The sequence below is a fragment of the Eriocheir sinensis genome, chromosome 52, assembly GCF_024679095.1.
Source record: "Eriocheir sinensis breed Jianghai 21 chromosome 52, ASM2467909v1, whole genome shotgun sequence".
NCBI classification, from domain to species: Eukaryota; Metazoa; Arthropoda; class Malacostraca; order Decapoda; family Varunidae; genus Eriocheir; species Eriocheir sinensis.
In genome coordinates this window covers 4,256,976-4,266,772 of record NC_066560.1, presented here as the reverse complement: position 1 = coordinate 4,266,772, position 9,797 = coordinate 4,256,976, and the positions used below count along the sequence as shown (strand labels likewise).

The following is a 9,797-nucleotide window of genomic DNA, read 5'->3' as shown; positions in this document are numbered from 1 at the left end:
TTTAACTGAATTCTGGACGTGGAAGGGAAGATGGGAGAATAGGAAGATAAGATAAGAAGGAAGGAAGGAAGGAAGGAGGGAGGAAGGAAAGGGTGGAGAGAATGGAAGAAGGGAAGGGTGGACAGAAGGGAAGGAGAAACGAAAAGGGTGGAAGGGAAAGGAGAGTGAAGGGTGACAAGATGTAAGGGAGAAGGAGGAAGGAAGGAGAGGGAGATACGGAGATACGGAATGCCGCTGATAATGGGAAGAGAGAGAGAGAGAGAGAGAGAGAGAGAGAGAGAGAGAGAGAGAGAGAGAGAGAGAGAGAGAGAGAGAGAGCATAGTGTAAAAAAGATAGCTAAAAACGCTCACATCGCTTACCTAACACACACACACACACACACACAAACAAACACACACACACACACACACACACACACGTCATTTACATGTAAATAGCCAGACTGGTGATGAGACTAACCATCTCTCTCTCTCTCTCTCTCTCTCTCTCTCTCTCTCTCTTTAATACGCACGTGAAAAAAGCGAAAATGGCAGAGAAGATATGGAAGTGGGTGATTGCAGTGCGATGGACGTATGGAGAGAGAGAGAGAGAGAGAGAGAGAGAGAGAGAGAGAGAGAGAGAGAGAGAGAGAGAGAGAGTCGAGGGGAGGAAAGAGATGAGGGAAGAAGTAAAATACAAACGGACATATGAAGAACGAGAGAGAGAGAGAGAGAGAGAGAGAGAGAGAGAGAGAGAGAGAGAGAGATGAGGAGGGAGGGAGGGGAGTAATAGACCCGGGGGACAAAGACGTCCTTGATTATAAGAAAACAAGCGAAGAGGAGCAAAGAAAATAAGTCGCGACACATTAAAGGAAATTCGAACTCTTTGCAACTTTTAATTATTTCTGTTAATGGCGCCAATTCTACCTGACTGTATTGGAGAGAGAGAGAGAGAGAGAGAGAGAGAGAGAGAGAGAGAGAGAGAGGATGGACCCCGTTAACTGGGCCTTCAGAGTAACCGTCGTGCCCCAGTGCCGGGTCTCGATAAAGCAACATCCGGGTCGCTCTTCCTTCCCGTCCGTCCACCTTCATACCCTTCACTTCCTTTACATTCCCTCTATTCTCCATCTACTCGCCTTTCATTAGCTTCCCTGTTCCCCCTTTCCGTAGTCTCTTAAAAGATTCAACACAAGGGTCGCGCCGGAAAGAGTTGCCACTTCCTCATATGTAACCAGACGGCGAGCAGCACGCATCTCCTAATAGGTGTTAATAGCCTTGTCAATAGCCTAGACAATGGATGGTAATGTTATGTTGGAAAAGCAATTTGCAAAGAAAACTAACGCACACTCACTCCCTTAATCTCATTATAGCAAGTGTATGTTTGAAGCCGGCTTATAAGGAAGGGTCACAAGGTGCAAGGAGTGTGGAAGCAAGGGGACCCGTCAGATTGGGGTGGAAAATTAATATCAAGCTCCCAAAGTCACAAGTTGCCATCACCGTCTTCCCGCTTATGAGTTGGAAATGTTATACCTCAAAAGACTTTCTCTCTCTCTCTCTCTCTCTCTCTCTCTCTCTCTCTCTCTCTCTCTCTCTCTCCTACCTTACGAAATTAAAACTGAAGTGAAATGAAAGATGAGTAAAAATCTAGGCTGGGATGACCGTCAGATTGAGGTGGAAACATTAAGCTTACATCACTGTCTCTCTGCAAACGAATAAGAGATGGAATGTAGACTAGATATACACGTCGTACGCTTGTATTGTGTAAAGAAAACTGCACACGCTCGCTCATTTTATTTCGTTGTAAGAGGAGGATATGTGTGACCAGAGACTATTGTGAGGGACAGATTGAGCGCGGAGGGACCAGGGAGGCGGGCGGGTAAGCTACTATAAGCGGGGCAACCAGGTAAGCAAGGGTCATTAGCATAGCTGGGCACGATAACAGAAAACCTTATTCTCGATAACCGATAATTGATAATGGAAAACCTTATCGGTGATAACCGATATTCGTTAACTGGAGACACAAATATAGGCGATAACCGATAACCGATACCCGATATAAATCCACAATTCCGACACTAGCTAGCGAGAAGTCCGATAGGTGAAAACGATACTTTATTGATATTTCAAATATAAAACATACATGAATTCAAATTTTCATTATCTGTATTTTAGAAAACTTACAAAACCTGAAAATCACACATTGACACGTACCTATGGACGGTAATACTAGAAATGCCTAAACCGGTGTTGTGTTATTTGGCGTCCCCACCGTCAAAACACTGGTCTCTCGTGAACTGCGCATGCTCAGACCAGCAATCGTAGACCTGTACAGTGTTACAAAGCTTTATAACCGTAATTAAGAGTTGATGGAAGGCCGAATCAGACATACAGTACCACTACCACCATCTCCGCTGTTTCTAGAACAACACCCTGTACGAGTTGTATTTATATGTACAGAGTGTCGTTCTAGAAACAGCAAGGATGGTGGTACTGTATGTCTGACTCAGCCTTCCAGCAACTCTTAATGTGTTAAAAAGCTTTATGAGACGTACTGTACAGGGCTACGCTTACTGGTCTGAACATGCACAGTTCACGAGAGACCAGTGTTTGTAAACAAAAGCGCCAGCTTTTGACGATGGGACACCAAATAACACAACACCGGGTGCCTTCAATACTATGGCATGCTAACAAACGAATATGGAATATCAAATTTGAGACAGTGAATAATCATTTTTTGGGCAAAGTTAACTGATTTTTCTCTTTGATATATTGATTTTTTAGTCTAACATAAAAAATAACCTAGTGTTTTAATGTTGATGATCTATGTATGAAATCTCTTCACCGAAGATATTTCATACCCCGAAGTTTTTTTCATACAACACCGGGCGCCCGGGCCACGCATGCGCAGTAGGGAGGAGACAACGTTTTTTTTCTGGGAGGCGGAAAAAAAAGTAGCGATTATCGCTAGTTTGGTTACAAAAGTAACGAAGATACCGATATATATTCAAATAAGTAGCGGATGGCCGATAACCCAATTTTGTTATCAGCGATAAAGTATCGCGATAACGTATCGCGATAACGCCCAGCTATGGTCATTAGGTGCCCAAGTGGCGAGAAGGGAAAAGTGCGTATGTGTGTGAGGGCCCCGAGGCTGCTGCTGGTACGGTATGTGGCTACGCTAACCAACCCGTATTACCACTACTACTATTACTACTACTACTACTACACGTGTATAAACATTGAACGTTAAACCGATATATATCTTGTTTATTGCAGAAAACAAATTAATTGAATCTTTACACCGTGACGAAACACACGTAACTTGGAAAACGAAATACACTGCAACACACTTCCTGCACAGGCACACCACACTATGTTGTATTGCCGCTTCTCCACCAAAAAATACCGTCTTGTGTTGCACTAGGACATCATACCCGGAGGTGTTGGCAGGCTCTCGACGACGGCCTCACCCCAACACATGGAGTTTCATTTTCGTGTTTTATTTCTTTTGATGTTTCTGATGGAAGGGAAAGAGAGAGGGAGAGAATGAATGAAAGAGAGTGGGAGAGAATGAATGAACGAGAGGGGGAGAGAATGAATAAACGAGAGGGGGAGAGAATGAATAAACGAGAGAGGGAGAGAATGAATGAACGAGAGGGGGAGAGAATGAACGAACGAGAGGGGGAGATAATGAATGAACGAGGGAGAGAATGAATGAAAGAGAGAGGGAGATAATGAATGAAAGAGAGAGGGAGAGAATGAATGAAAGAGAGAGGGAGAGAATGAATGAAAGAGAGAGGGAGAGAATGAATGGAAGAGAGAGGGAGATAATGAATGAGGGAGAGAGGGAGAGAATGAATGAAAGAGAGAGGGAGATAATGAATGAGGGAGAGAATGAATGAATGAATGAGAGAGGGAGAGAATGAATGAACGAGAGGGGGAGAGAATGAATGAAAGAGAGAGGGAGAGAATGAATGAAAGAGAGGGAGAGAATGAATGAAAGAGAGAGGGAGAGAATGAATGAACGAGAGAGGGAGAGAATGAATGAAAGAGAGAGGGAGAGAATGAATGAACGAGAGAGGGAGAGAATGAATGAAAGAGAGAGGGAGAGAATGAATGAACGAGGGAGAGAATGAATGCAGATGTGGAGGGAAAGAAGACAGGAGGAGGAAAGAAAGCATGTACGCACCGGTAAAGAAGAATGATTAGAGAACGGAGAGAAAATGAAGAATAGGAGAAAAAAGGAAGAATAATGGGAATGTAAAGGAAATAAAAGATATGAAAGTGGACGTACGGGAAGGAAGTCACACGGATGATTCATTTTGATATTGTGTTTCGATGTTTTTTTTAATGTTTTTTTTTTTTTTAATATACTGAAGAGGATGCAACCCGCGGCTGTCTCGTAAGCTATCAGAGGTTTAACACTGTTCTGGTAACCCTAAACTGCGCTGCACTGAATAGTTACAAATTTAATGTTAAAAAAATAAATAGCATGTCGATTTATAGAACTAACTCTCTCTCTCTCTCTCTCTCTCTCTCTCTCTCTCTCTCTCTCTCTCTCTCTCTCAGACGATGGTATCCGCATAATTAATGTATTTTTATGAAGCGCAACCTCCAATGACACAACTAATGAGGGTTATAAACGAATTCCAGCCACACTCGCACGTCTGACCTCACCGAGTCACATCACAGACCCACATTAAAGTAAACTACGTCACCGCGTCACATGCCTACGTCACTCTTAATTAAAAAAAAAACAATCATATCACTCCCTCGTTTATATCGTAAGAAGCCACATCACTGAGTCACATCACAAGCCACATCACGACCCACATCACTGGTTCACATTAAAGGATACTGCATTGCGTCACAAACTTATAAGCCACATCGCCTAACTCACATATCTACGTCATACTTAATAAAAAAAGCCATATCACTCACTCGACCACATCATAAGCAATATCACTGAGCCACATCACGAGGCCACATAGCAAACACATAACAAACCCACATCCTTGAACATACAACTCTCAGACACGCCTCCTGATAATTCCTCCAGTCACATTCTCAGTCACATCCTCTGCTTCATTCACACAACGTCACACTACCGAGCCACATTCCTAACCATACAACCCTTAGCCACATTTCTCAACCACATCCCCGAAGCTACACTACTTACACACACGAGGCCACATCCCAAACTGACCAAGATGATGATTCCCATATCCTTATCGCCACATCATATCGTGACCCCCCAAAAAAGGTTAATTATCACATCTTGCCACACCATTACCTCACACCCTTATTAACCGAATCAGGAGAATACACATACTAAGCCACACCATCCTTGCTACCACATCACTGTAACCACCGCATCAGCAAGTCACACCCAAAAAGTTAACCGTCACATCCCACGTTTTGCCACACCAGCGGACTAGAGGGACTTGGCCATCCACATCTCATAATCCCACCGCGTCCATTAGCCACATCACGAGCCACACTAAATGCCAACGGTAACTGCAGGCATTTTTTTTTAAACTGCCACTTTCAGCAGAATATACGCGGGCACCGGGCATTCTCTCTCTCTCTCTCTCTCTCTCTCTCTCTCTCTCTCTCTCTCTCTCTCTCTCTCTCTCTCTCTCTCTCTCTCTCTCTCTCTCTCTCTCTCTCTCTCTCTCTCTCTCTCTCTCTCTCTCTCTCTCTCTCTCTCTCTCTCTCTCTCTCTAAATGAAATATTACGCACTGACGATGCCGATAAACAGGTGTCTATACTAACATCTGTCATTACTACCAGTCTCGACAGAAGTGCTCCGATATCTAATGTCGTTCTTCACCGACCCCCCGCACCTTGGATCAATGATGAAATTAAAGAGGCATTAGCAGAACGCAAGAAAGCTCAAAGGATATTAAAAAATCACAGATATAACATGATTATACAGCAAAACTATAAAAAAATAAAGAAAAACGTCAAACGTCTACTAACCACTTCAAAGAAAAATTACTACCACCAAGAACTACACACCCGCAAAAATAACACAGCTGCAACTTGGAACACATTAAAAACTATTATTCCTAGTAAAACACAGAGCACGACCCACCCGCCCCTTGAGAACATTAAGTGAAAAAGCTGAAGATTTTAATAACTTCTTTGCGAACGTCGGCCTAACCACATACGAATCAACTCAAGAATCATTAAAAGTCGAAAACCGTAATCACCTTAACGAAGCTCCTAACATCCCGGTCGCGCCCTCTACCCCCACTAATCTCGCGCTTTTCAGACCTCAGCCAGTAGACCAGAACACAATCATCTTAACTGTAAAACAGCTTCAAAATACTAAATCGTTTGGTTGTGATAACATTTCCCTAAGGTTTATCAAAGACTCACTTATAGTTATCATCTTCTACCTCACAACCATCATAAATACCTCAATCGTCACAGGCATTTTTCCTGCCTCCTGGAAAAACGCTGTTGTCACCCCACTATATAAAAACGGAAACCCAGATGAAATAGGAAATTATCGTCCCATCTCTCTACTTCCATTTTTTTTCAAATATATTAGAAAAGGTAGTTGCCAATCAATTAATGTCATTCCTGGAACGTAACAAACTTCTCTCTCCAACCCAACACGGCTTTAGACCTAAACTCTCTACACAGACAGCGCTGCAAGTCATTACCAATAAAATTTATGATAATATAGATAACAAACAAATATCACTTTTAACACTCTGCGACCTTTCTAAAGCCTTCGACAGTGTCAACCACACCATCTTACTCCGAAAACTTCAACAGATTAATGTTGACACCTACTGGTTTGACAATTACCTCGATGACAGGTCACAGTCAGTCCGCATTAAAGACATCGTCTCATCCAAGAAATCAGTAGCCTTTGGAGTCCCCCAAGGTTCAATACTAGGCCCAACATTATTCAATATCCATGTAAATGACATATCTACCTATATTAATAACTGCCTTCTAGTACAATACGCTGACGACACACAGTTCCTCCACAGCGGTAATATCAACGAAATAAATACTTTAATTAATAAAACTGAGATCACTTTGAAACAAATAAGAACCTATTTTCTACAGAACGGCCTTCAGCTAAACATCAATAAGACACAATGTATCTTCCTAGGCACACGCCAACTCCTGGCACACATACCTAACAACACCACCATCAGATGTGCCGATGGCGTTATACAGCCCCTCCTCCATGTTAAGAACCTTGGCTTACATCTGGATTCACACATGACCTTCGACAGACACATAAATGAAATGACTAGGAAAACAATGGGAACCTTAAATTTCATTAACAGACACAAAGATCTCTTCAACAAAGAAACACGCTTAATGGTTATACAGACTTTGGTATTAAGTATCATAAAATACGGCATCACAATATGGGGGACAACAAACTCAACTTTAATAAACAAAGTGCAAAAACTACAAAACTTCGCGATAAAAGTGGCAGATGGGAAAGCCAGGAAATACGATCATGTCACTCCATTATTTAAAGATTTACAATGGCTTAAAATCAAAGACCTAATCACCTTTAACCTCATCACAAAAGTGTTTAAGCAGAAAATAAAAGATTACCCAGACCACATCCTCTCTCTCCCAACTGTTAACTATATGACTGACTCAACAACAAGACAACAAAACAATCTCTACGTCCCGAGAACCAACACCGACACAGGTGCAAGAGCCTTTCATGTATTAGCTCCTAAATTATGGAACCAACTACCGAATGAAATAAAAGACTCATAATCTGACCACATTAAAATCAATTCTTAAAAAGAAGCTGTTGACCTCTGCATGAATGTATTATCTACTCCACTGCCTTCTGTATATTCTATCATGTATATTTAGATATATAATCCACCATGTATATTTAGATGTATAATACACCATGTATATTTATATGTATAATCTACCATGTCTATTTAGATGTTTAGAATAACCACTTTTTAGTGGAAATAAAAGTTTATTATTATTATTATTATTATTATTATTATTATTATTATTATTATTATTATTATTATTATTATTATTATTATTATTATTATTATTATTATTATTACTCTCTCTCTCTCTCTCTCTCTCTCTCTCTCTCTCTCTCTCTCTCTCTCTCTCTCTCTCTCTCGTTTCTTTTCTTCTTTCCTTCTGTCGGTCTCTCCTCCTTGATCTCTTCCCGCCCTTCCACCTGTCCACTCCGCTCCCTCTCACCTCGCTCCCACCCTAATTAAGACCAGGTGTTCCCCATCATACAACAGGCGCAAAGTGTTTTCGAAATGCGTAAATATTGAAGATTATCTATTATTCCCGGAAGGGGAAAAGAGGAGGAGGAGGAGGAGGAAGAAGAGGAGGAGGAGGAGGAGGAGGAGGAGGAGGAGGAGGAGGAGGAGGAGGAGGAGGAGGAGGAGGACGAGGAGGAGGAGGAGGAGGAGGTGATGATGGTGAGGCAAGAACGAGAGGACGGAAAGTTTAATCAAGGAACATGAGAGAGAGAGAGAGAGAGAGAGAGAGAGAGAGAGAGAGAGAGAGAGAGAGAGAGAGAGAGAGAATTTACGGTTGCTGTGACTTCTTGTTGGGAGAAAGAGAAAAAAAGTAAACTGCAGTGCAAGTTATATAATAAAGCGAGTGAAATGAGAGAGAGAGAGAGAGAGAGAGAGAGAGAGAGAGAGAGAGAGAGAGAGAGAGAGAGAGAGAGAGAGAGAGAGAGAGAGAGAGGATAGTTAATAAGATTCACATATGGAATAATTCAATAGTTAAGTTCATACAAACACACATACATACACAATAGGCTACATAACAAAGATACACACGGAATATATGTATGTATAGCAGGTAAACGTACTATCATATACATAAAAACACAAACATAAGAGATTTTAAAGAAACTGAGATACGGCAACTCCTCAACCGTTTCCTTCTCCTTCCTCCCCTTTTTCTGCCTCCTATTGTCCTCCCTCTTTTCCTCCTTTCCTGTGTGTGTGTGTGTGTGTGTGTGTGTGTGTAGGAGGGTTGGAACTGGCAGTGAGTGAGAGAGGGATGAAGGTGTACAATGATTTAAATAAGTGCGGAGGGCAGTGGAGAGGAAAGGAATCATGTTAGAGCAAATCTGACCGAGGGCAGGAGGGTATTGTGCTCTCCTTCACACTGCGATACATGTCCACGGGAACGGTCTGGTATTTTGAGGCAGAAAACGAGAGTAAAGAGATCACCTCAGCTTGTGTGTGTGTGTAGGAGGGTGGGGACTGGCAGTGAGGGGGAGGGAGAGAGATGAAGATTTACAATGTCTTCAGTAAATACACAGGGCAGGGAGGACGAAAAAACCGACGTAGGCGTAAGCATGAAGGAGGGCGGGAGTACGGTGCTATCCATCACACTGCAATATGTGATGTCCCTTGGGAACGGCCTGCCAGGTTTTGAGGCAGAAAACGAGGGAATAAAGGAAAGGTAATGTCAGCTGTGTGTATATTTGTGGGGTGTACGTGTGTGTGCCCATGTGCGTGTATGTGTATGTGTGTTCCCATGTGCGTGTGAGGATGACGATGTACAATGACTCCAACAGGTACGTAGGGAAAAACGCATGAAGGAAGGACTGAAGCAAGAGGAAGTATTGAGATGGGACGAAGACTTCTAGGCTACCCATCATTATGCAACACCTGCGGCTCCTAGTAGAGGTCTTGCATTGGAGTTTAAGGCAAAGTAGAACACGCAGGAGAGACTTCAGCTGGTGGTCAGGGCGGCGGGCTCACACGTGCCTATGGTTGCCAACAGTTCCTTAGAATATGAAATCGTTCCGTATTTTAGA

At 42.5% G+C, this 9,797-nt stretch overlaps 1 long non-coding RNA gene across 1 annotated transcript in view; it reads right to left on the bottom strand.

The window, feature by feature from the left end:
- Positions 1–3,274: 3,274 nt before the first annotated feature.
- Positions 3,275–9,797, bottom strand: part of LOC126982917 (uncharacterized) — a 30,275-nt gene continuing 23,752 nt past the window's right edge. The window contains exon 3 of the long non-coding RNA XR_007735402.1: positions 3,275–3,496. This is a non-coding gene — a long non-coding RNA (uncharacterized LOC126982917). The remainder of the gene's footprint in view (positions 3,497–9,797) is intronic.